Here is a 9,160-nt window from a genome sequence, read left to right on the forward strand (position 1 = left end):
GCATTAAACAATAATGGAATATTAATTGTTCTTCATATTAAGAACATTAGAATACAGTTCTTCAATGTTTAAAATAAAATATAGATAGGCCATGAGGTAAAGAGAGATGGAGGTAAATTGTAGAAGGAATGTGTCATATTCCTTTTGGTAGCAAAGACTGGTTATCATATAATTCTTGGATGTCTACTCAGATAGCACTTTACCAAATGAAAGGAAGCAATATTACTTCTAGAAAAACAGTTTTTTCTTAGTAATATTCTTTTTTTATTTTGAATATTTTATTCAGTCATTTTTGTTTACAACTGAAACTCTGGGAATTCAAAATGAACATCCCTGCTGGTGAGCTCCTTATAGACATCAGAAGTTTCAAGCTTGTGTTCCACCACATGCTTTATCCAAATGAACCTTTAGGAGCCAGCTGCCTGCCAGGTTCAGCGCATTCTCTTGCCTGCAATTTCACTTAGGGAAACCCAGTGCTCCGGGATCACATCATGCTAGGCTGTCAGAGGGAGGCTCCTGGGACATTTTTACTTATTCTTTGTACGGCTTTTTGAGTTATTTAGGCTGAATTCTCTTCTGAGCAGTAAAGACAAGCAAAATGTGCTTGCTACTGGACTTTTTGTCCAATTTGCGTATTGACCAGACTTGGATTTTTCTGAAAAGATTTCAGTTGAAGAAAAAGAGCAATGATTATAATAGCTTTCTGACTGCCACCTACTTCAATTCCCTTGGTTATGGTATTCAGCTCTTGTAGCTCCGTCTTGGGGTCCTAGTTCACCTCCATCTCAGGAGACCTTGGGAGATGCCTGTCTGGAACTTGGCTGGCTTCTTGCCATTGGCTTCATGATCCTTGAACAGAAACTAAACACCGCCTTCCCCTTGGTTGAACACTGGCCTGGGAAGAGTCCTAGGTCTCAGGAGAGCTAGTCAAATCCAGCAGCTGAAAAACAGTGATGTAATATTCTCTTCAAACCCTGAGAAATATTATTACAAATATAGAATAATTATCAAATAAGGAAGTACTTATATAAATTCCAACTATATTTTAACTGTGGTCTTGGAATCATGTAAGATATATACTAAACAATGTGGAATTCTGCAACTCTGTACTATTTCCTTCTATAATTATCACTTTTAAAATTTCATATCTGAGTTAATGAGAAATCAGACTATATTTTTTCAATTGAACAACCTTGTATTTTTATCAGAAGTCCCACATATGGAAAGAAGCCTGTCACTACTGTATAATTATTGAATAATTTACATTTTAATAAGTATTAAGTGTTGTCTGTTTATTTATTTATTTACTTATTTCTTTTCAAAATATATTTTGTCCTAACACACATGTGTTTTGAAGTTTTCAGGGCAAAAATAGTCATAGGTATGCCCAAGGACAAGGGAAAAGTTTAGTGTGCTTTTTCCTAATTGCTACCTCACCTTCTCATCTAGAAAGCATATCACACTAAAATGTGTAAAACTTATTTTATTACATAGATTGTTTTAAGGTCTCCTCTCAAATCACTGTAACAATATAAACAATTTAAGAAATGGTATTTTGGCAATTGACTTTCATATACAAACACAAGATTATGTTTACATACTTCATTTTTATATACACACAAAATTGCAATTTTATTTATGCCATGGAAATAAATAGATTTCATATCAAGACAAATTTTTTAAAAATAGAGAGCCCTGAAAACAATTAGGTTGCATTATGAGGAAAAGTCTTTCTGAATTTCTGCTAAAAATCAGTATGACAAAAAGCACACTAAAAACAATCAGTGTTCTCCCACACGTCCCCTGAGTCGGCTTCATTTTTAGCTTTCTCTTTGAAGGCCATCTTTCTTTGCTTCTCCTGTGGGAAATATGACTACTATATTTCCAAAGACATTTTACATATGACCTTAGACTCCTTTAATTAATGTCTTAAGTTCAAAAATCCCGGTGAATATTTCTGATTGCATTTTGAGGCTAGGAAGACCTTTATTGCTTCTCCCCTTCAGAGGCCCCAATGAGAAGACATCAATTTCAACAGAAATAGTCTAAGAGAATAGCTCTGTGAGATGAGATGTATTAAAAGAATTACATGGCTGTCTTAAAAACTCCCTGTGTACATTAGCTCAGTTTGTCCTCAGCTGGAAAACAAGAACTGATCAAATCCTCTCTGTCAGTAGTTTGAGATTTGGAAAGATAGTATGTATAGCCCAGTGGTAAAGGAAAAGGATTATGAGTTATACTATTTTGAGTGTTATTTCTGATTTCAATACTTATTTGCCAGTGAACCTGGTAAAACTGTTTACTTTGTTTTCTACATTTGTAAATTGTGTATTATAAAAATAATATTTTAAGTATGGCTAAGGGTTTCTTTTCACTAAACAAGTATGATTGGCTATATTTTCATAATGTGGATACTCTAATTCAGTAAGATATATGTCAAATACCCACCTACATAAAACAGGTTTCATTAGGGAAGAACAAAAAGCAAAAGTAAAAGGCATAGGTATAAATAAGAGAGAGAATAAAGATAGGGAGTTCTGGGTGTGGTTGCTCTTAAAAATGATGTGGTCAGGAAGTATGACCAATAGGAAGATATCTAAGAATAGATTTCAAGAGAATGAAAGAGGTGAAACAGGTAGCTATGCATGTTTCTGGGGAAAATGCATCCTAGGTGGAATAAATAGCAGTTGCAAAGGCTCTGAGGCAGGCACAGTGTTGGAGAGCTGAGAAAATACAGGGAGAATGTTGTGACTGGAGAACACTGGCTGGAGCAGAGGAAGCAAAGAGAGGTGTCTCATGGGATAGGGCCAAATAGGTAACTAAAGCAATAGTTTTGGAGAGAAGACCATGGTTTCCATTTTGTACATATTAAGATGGAGGTGGATATTAGACATAAAATAGGAGATGTTGAGATAAAAGTTTGACATAAGGTGCTCATTCCAGAATAGAGGTCCTATATATCGATAAGTATGACAAATGCATACCTACTGATATTTTCTATATTTACTTGTTTACCATTATTTATGCTATTCCTTCCTTTCTTTATTTCCTTGTTTTCTTCTAGATCATTTTCTTTCTGTCTGCTGAATTGCCTTAGTGAGGTTTTGTTTGTTTTCAAGTACATGTTTCCTAGCAAAAATTACTTAACTTTTTTTTCTAAAATGTATTTATTTTACCTGTAGTTTTGGAGATTATATTATTGATCATTGGCTTTTTAGATTGGCAATTATTTTCTTTCTGCAGTATAGTGTCACTCCATTATCTTTTTGCTGTCTTAATTTCTACTGTGAAACTTGCTGTCTTCTTTTTGCTCCTTTGAAGGTGTGCATCCATTTCTCCTGCTGCTTTAACATTTTCTTTTTGCTTTTGTTTTTTAGAAGTTTTACTCTGATGTATTTTAGAGTGGTTTCCTTTGTATTTATCTTTCTTAGGACTCTCAGAGGTTTTTGAATCTGTGGCTTGATCTTGATATCTTTCATGATTTTTTGAACATTTTCAGACATTTTCTCATCTCTATTTCTTCTGATCCACTCTCACCTCTACATACACATAGAGCTTTTATTATGTCCCACAAGTCTCATATAACTTTATATTTTGCATTTTTTCCTCTCTTTACTGCTATTGTAATATTTTCTACTGATCTGACTTCTGTTTTACTAATGCACTGCTTTGCTGTATTTAATTTGCTGTTAGTCTACCTATGAGGTCCTAATTCCAAATATATATTTTTAGTCTAACATAGTCATTTGACTCTTTATAATTGCAATTCTTTGGTGAAATTGGATACCTAATGAGACTAGTCCATATGCATATGTGTCAAGGAAGAATTTTGGTGTCAAGGGAAAAATAAGAACAAGCATAAGGATTTTGACAGGTGACTATAGCACACAAAACTCTCAACATCCCTCCTCACCACTGCCTGTGGTGGTTTAGAAGTCTAGGAAGAGTTGGTGTTATTCTATATAGAAGAAATTCTAGATTTCTCTGTAGATTTTTGAAGAGAAACAAATGTTTTAATGAAATCAAAGCACTTAGCACTGTGTCATGACTTAATGTTTGGTGAATGGTATTAGCGTTAACACCAATGGACTTGGTTGATGCTGATAGAATGTCCATGCATGTTCTCTGTATCACTAAAGCCTCTGAGTTTTGTGTGCTGGGTGCATGATTAGAATTACTTAACCAAGATGTCTGCTTCCAGCCATAACAGACTAACAGGGAAAGGGTTTATCTACTTGCTTATATTAGTCTGTGTGTGCTGTGGTAATGCAGTTGTTTAAACAACAAAAATTAATTTTCTTACAATCCTGGAGGCCAGAAGTTTAAGACCAAGATATCAGCAGACTTAGTTTTGGACAAGGGCTCTCTTTGCTCTCTTTCGGGCTTGTAGATGGCCCTTTTTTCCATGTATCATCATGTGGATATTCCTCTGTGCACTTGTGGGGGAGGAGGTAGAGAGAGAGAGAAACAATGAGAGAGACAGAGAGTGGGGGGGATGGAAGGGGAAGGGAGGGAAGGGAAGAGAATGGAGAGAAATAACATTCAGGCATTTCTTCTCATAAGGATGCTAATATTACCAGATCAGGGCAAAACTGTTAAGACCTCATTTAACCTTAAATATTTCCTTATAAATCCCATATCCAAATACAGCCAAATTGACTGCTAGGACTTCAATATATGAATTTGGGGTGACAATTAAAAAACAATAAAAATACATGATGTAATGGTTTTTAAGATATTGAAAATAGGCAACAAAGATCCCCGGTCTCTCAGAGGTGAAATACAAATGATATGAATGCTACAATTGCTCACGTTACTGCCTGAAGAGAGATATGAGATGTTTGCAAAGAGAAAGTAAACAAGATGGGACCTACCTGTCATCCTGAGTGTGAGATAGAGCTGGGAGTCTGGGAAGGCCAAGATGGCTGGAGCTTGCAGGGCAGAGCACTGGGAAGGAGAGAGCCAAAGAGAGGGAACTCCATAGATGCAAATACCACATGAGTGTTCAGTTGAGGACTGAGCAGGACACATGTGAGGAAACTATCCAAAGTGGGAGAGAGTTACCATAAAGGATGAGAGGAAACAAGCCCCAGAACTCAAACATGGCTAGAAATAGTGACTTTTTCTAGAAGTAAGTATAGGAAATTTCATAATTCATGGGGCATACTGTAGAATACTCAGTGGGAAAAAGTAAAATCTCAAATAAGTGCTGCTATATTCCCATCCAAAAAAAGAAAGATTAAAAGCAAGTCCCTCAACAGTACAATAAAACATTATACCATTTCCAAGTAACTTAAGCATATCTCATAATAAAGCTCAAAAAATATTTGTAGGTATACAGAAATATCCAGCACATAACAAAGCAAAATTTGTACTAACAGCCAATGTAAAGTCATGCAACAAAAAAAAGCAAAAAATTTATAACACTCACATGGAGAACATTTTTCAATTAAAACTGTTAACTGTAATAGCATTAGCAGAAAAGGTCTTTGAAGCAGTGTAACTGTATTTTATATGTTCAAGAAGGTTAAGGAATGATTGAACACTTTAAGTAAAGAACTAGAAAATTTAAACATCATTCAAATTGAACTTTTAAAGAGGAATAACTACAATGCATGAGATAAAACATATACCAGATATAATTGATGTCAAATTAGACATGTAGAAGAAAAGGCTGGTGAAATTGAAAACCGAAATAGAGCCTATCTGAAATGAAACACACAGAGAGAAAGGACTTTAAAAAGTCCCAGCAGTGAGCTGTGGGGAAAACTGAAAGCAGTATTTCAAGGTGAGGCCCTGTGAGATGGTGCTTCAAGGAGGAGAACTCGTTTGGGATTTTTTTCAATAGAAAACAATCACAGAAGGTCCACAGTCGATATTTAGACTTAGTAAGTCCCCTGGCAGTACACTTAGTTGGGTTAGAGGCAACAATTGCAAGTTCACATTCATGCTGTTTTTCTGTTGGTTTCTATGGTTACTCTATATGTTTTGTCCCTACTTCTTGTGTGTTGACAACTTCCAATTTTTCATACCTCTGAATTTCATGTTTTGCAAATCTGCATTTTCATTATGCTGAAAATTTTTCTTAATATTGTGAAGTCATTAGCATAGGGTTTGACACACGCTGAAATATTTGATGAATGTCATTTTATTTCTTTAATACAATACCAAAAGAAAATCAAGTTGTTAGATATATTGTACTGTAAATAACAATTTACAATACACGATTCAAACTGGTGTTTTACTAATTAAAGGGTAAACATGTGTTTGACAGACTTCTTGACTGAAACCGGGTATAGACATAGCAAATGAAACTGTTTCAAATTTCACAAGGTCATTTGAATTTGGCATGCAGTGGGGCACTCTGGATGAGACTGAAGCACATTGTTTTTGATACACAATGCTGGCAAAGTAATCATATAGAAGTTGTATTTTCTTTTGTCTTTAGAGGTGGATACTTAAATTTTATTTGGGGCAGGGCGTTTCTTCATTTTAAGCAAATCACTGTAATGGGCTTTTAACTTAGTTGTTAGAGAAAATGTTAATTGGTGCTGTGGCTGGAGGTGCTGAATGCCAGGCGTCCTGTGCACCCTATTATGTGCCTTGCATGGGTCTGCTTCTTTCCTGTCTGTTTCATATTCTATGATATTTATTTTAAAAAAGCACTAAACTGCAAGAAAATAATTGATTTGCTTCTTATTAAAAAAGCTAATATGTATACTAGAGGTAATAAAATTTATTGATAGGTGTAAATGTGCTAGAGATATATGTCTGAGGAAGTCTGCTTTATTTGTGTGTGAGATGGAGAAAGAAAGTGAGAGAAATGCGTTATTGTGTGTGCTTGAATGGAGAAACTGTATTTCTGTAGTTTGGTCATGAGTGATTTTTGTTGATTTTTTCTTGGAAGAAATGAGCAGCTGAGAGAAGGAGGAAGAGAAACTTTTATGAGTAATTTCTAGATACTTTGGGCCCAAATACTATGGTTTGAGCCAATATTTGAGAGGGGACCCCAAAAATGGAATTTGTTTATAAAAAATAGTGTATTTATTGTTACACATTTAAACATCAGTCACCTTCAAAGAACCCTCCATTTGATGCAGTGCATCTGTTGAGATATTTTTGCAGTGCTCAAAACAGTTTTTGAACTTGTAGATTTTGATGCCTTTTAGTGTTTCTGCCATTTTTTGTTTCACCTCTTCCACATTAGCAAAATGTTTCCTTTGAGGACTTTTTTCATTTTGGGAAACAAATAAAAAAGGTCTCTCTGGGGGCGAGATCAGGTGAATAGGAGGGTGGGGCCAGGGGGTCATGCTGTTGTTGGTCAAAAACTGCTGAACACTCAGTGCAGTGTGGGTAGGTGTGCTCATGAAATGGTCAAACACTTTGAAAGAGTCTTTTAAAAATCCACAGAAGTGGAACACAGCCTCTCACAACAATACCAGCTAGTGCACTGATACAGGTGGGTTCCTGGAACACTCACCTAGGAAGGAAAGCCTATACTACCAGGGGCCTGCTCTCCAGAAGATAATTCCAGTTTTTATTGGGTCCCCTCTTATAAATGCTTTTAACTCAGAGTTGAGAAGATAGCTGCTTTTTCAGCCTTTGCCCAGAACTCAGGACTATTCTTGTACCACTGAGAGGGGGGCATTTTAAAGTATGAGGATAAACATATCTAGAAAGGATATTGCGTATCTCTTAAGAGTCTTCAGTGGCAAGTAGAAATAGGCTGCCCCTTAGGATGATTTAAGGCACAATGGGGAGGGGAAGCTAGGGGAGCAGCAAAGGAAGACCTGGAGCAGCAACTACAAGGGCACACTACCTTGTAAGAACAAGTGACATGCTTTATGTTCTGTTCTCTTTTTCTAAAGATTTTATTTATTTATTTTTAGAGAGAGGGGAAGGAAGGAGAAAGAGACACATCAATGTGCAAGAGAAACATCCATCGGTTGCCTTTAACACGCCCCCAACTGGGGACTTGGCTCACCACCCAGGTATGTGCCCTCATCAAGAATTAACTGCAAACTTTCAGTTCGAAGGCCAGCACCCACTCCCCTGAGCCACACCAGTCAAGGCATTTGTAGACTCCCAGTAATAAGGAGTGTGCCTTTGTGCTGTGAAGTTTGAGATGCAGCAATAATGAGAAGGAAACACAAGCTTTTAAAAATATGGAAACATGATTTTACATTTATTCGCAGGTTGGTGAGGCCTGAACATTTGGGCTACTCAGGATCTGCATTTCATAGCAGGAGGGGAACTAGGACAATCAGCAAAATCCCATTCCTGGTGTGTGATCAATAGATAGCCCTTATTAAATGGGATTACTCTTGGGAGTACAAGTACACAGTTACAACTCACAATTTTCCAATTGCCTTTTGTTAAAGACATTCATGTTTTCATGGGAACCTGGTTAATATCAACATTAACAAAACAACTGCCTAAAGAACAAAATAATATTGAATATCTACCTGATAGTGAACATCATCCTAAATATAGCCCATTAATGTGTCACACACATAAATGTTCACAAAAAGGAGAAAATGGTAGAACCTGCTGCAGTTTGTTTTTCAGCCCTAAAATCACACCACTTACACATACATAAGTGCTAAGGAACTCTGGAGACCTTTACAGCATTACAGATCTTCAGGAAAGCAAAAGTGTGGAAACAAAAATAAAACAATGACTTCAAAAAATGAGAACTACTATCCTAACTGTAGATAAATTAGCTAGGTAATTTAAGTGGGTATGAGTTTTAAGATAAAGAATATTTTAAAATTCAGAAATAATATACTAAGCAAAATCTTGAAATTAATGGGCATTTAACTAAAACCCCACAATAATAATAAAATGGGGTTTTCCAACAACTCACCATTTCTCATTGATGTCTACTAGTGTTGCACTGGGCATTTCAAGCATTTTCAAAGTGTGGTGCCCTGTCAGGGCAGAGGGTCCAGGTTGCAATGCCAGTTTCCTTCTATATATGGATTTAGTTGAAGCCACAGTTCACCATGGTGCCTCTTACAGAAGCTCTCAGATTTTGCATTTGGCATATCAATTAACTTGCTCCCCAACCTAACAGGCTCTTTTAAAAAGACAGTGTTAAAAGCATAGAGTAGCAAACACATTTCCTTGGCAGAATTTGACCTTTTATTACTTGGAGTTT

General features: G+C 36.1%; 1 pseudogene; it reads right to left on the reverse strand.

The window, feature by feature from the left end:
* Nucleotides 1-296: 296 nt before the first annotated feature.
* Nucleotides 297-1,843, reverse strand: LOC123825144 (annotated as a pseudogene).
* Nucleotides 1,844-9,160: the final 7,317 nt, after the last annotated feature.

This window comes from Phyllostomus hastatus, unplaced genomic scaffold, assembly GCF_019186645.2.
Source record: "Phyllostomus hastatus isolate PE091 unplaced genomic scaffold, TTU_PhHast_1.1 phas_contig_62, whole genome shotgun sequence".
Lineage (NCBI taxonomy): Eukaryota > Metazoa > Chordata > Mammalia > Chiroptera > Phyllostomidae > Phyllostomus > Phyllostomus hastatus.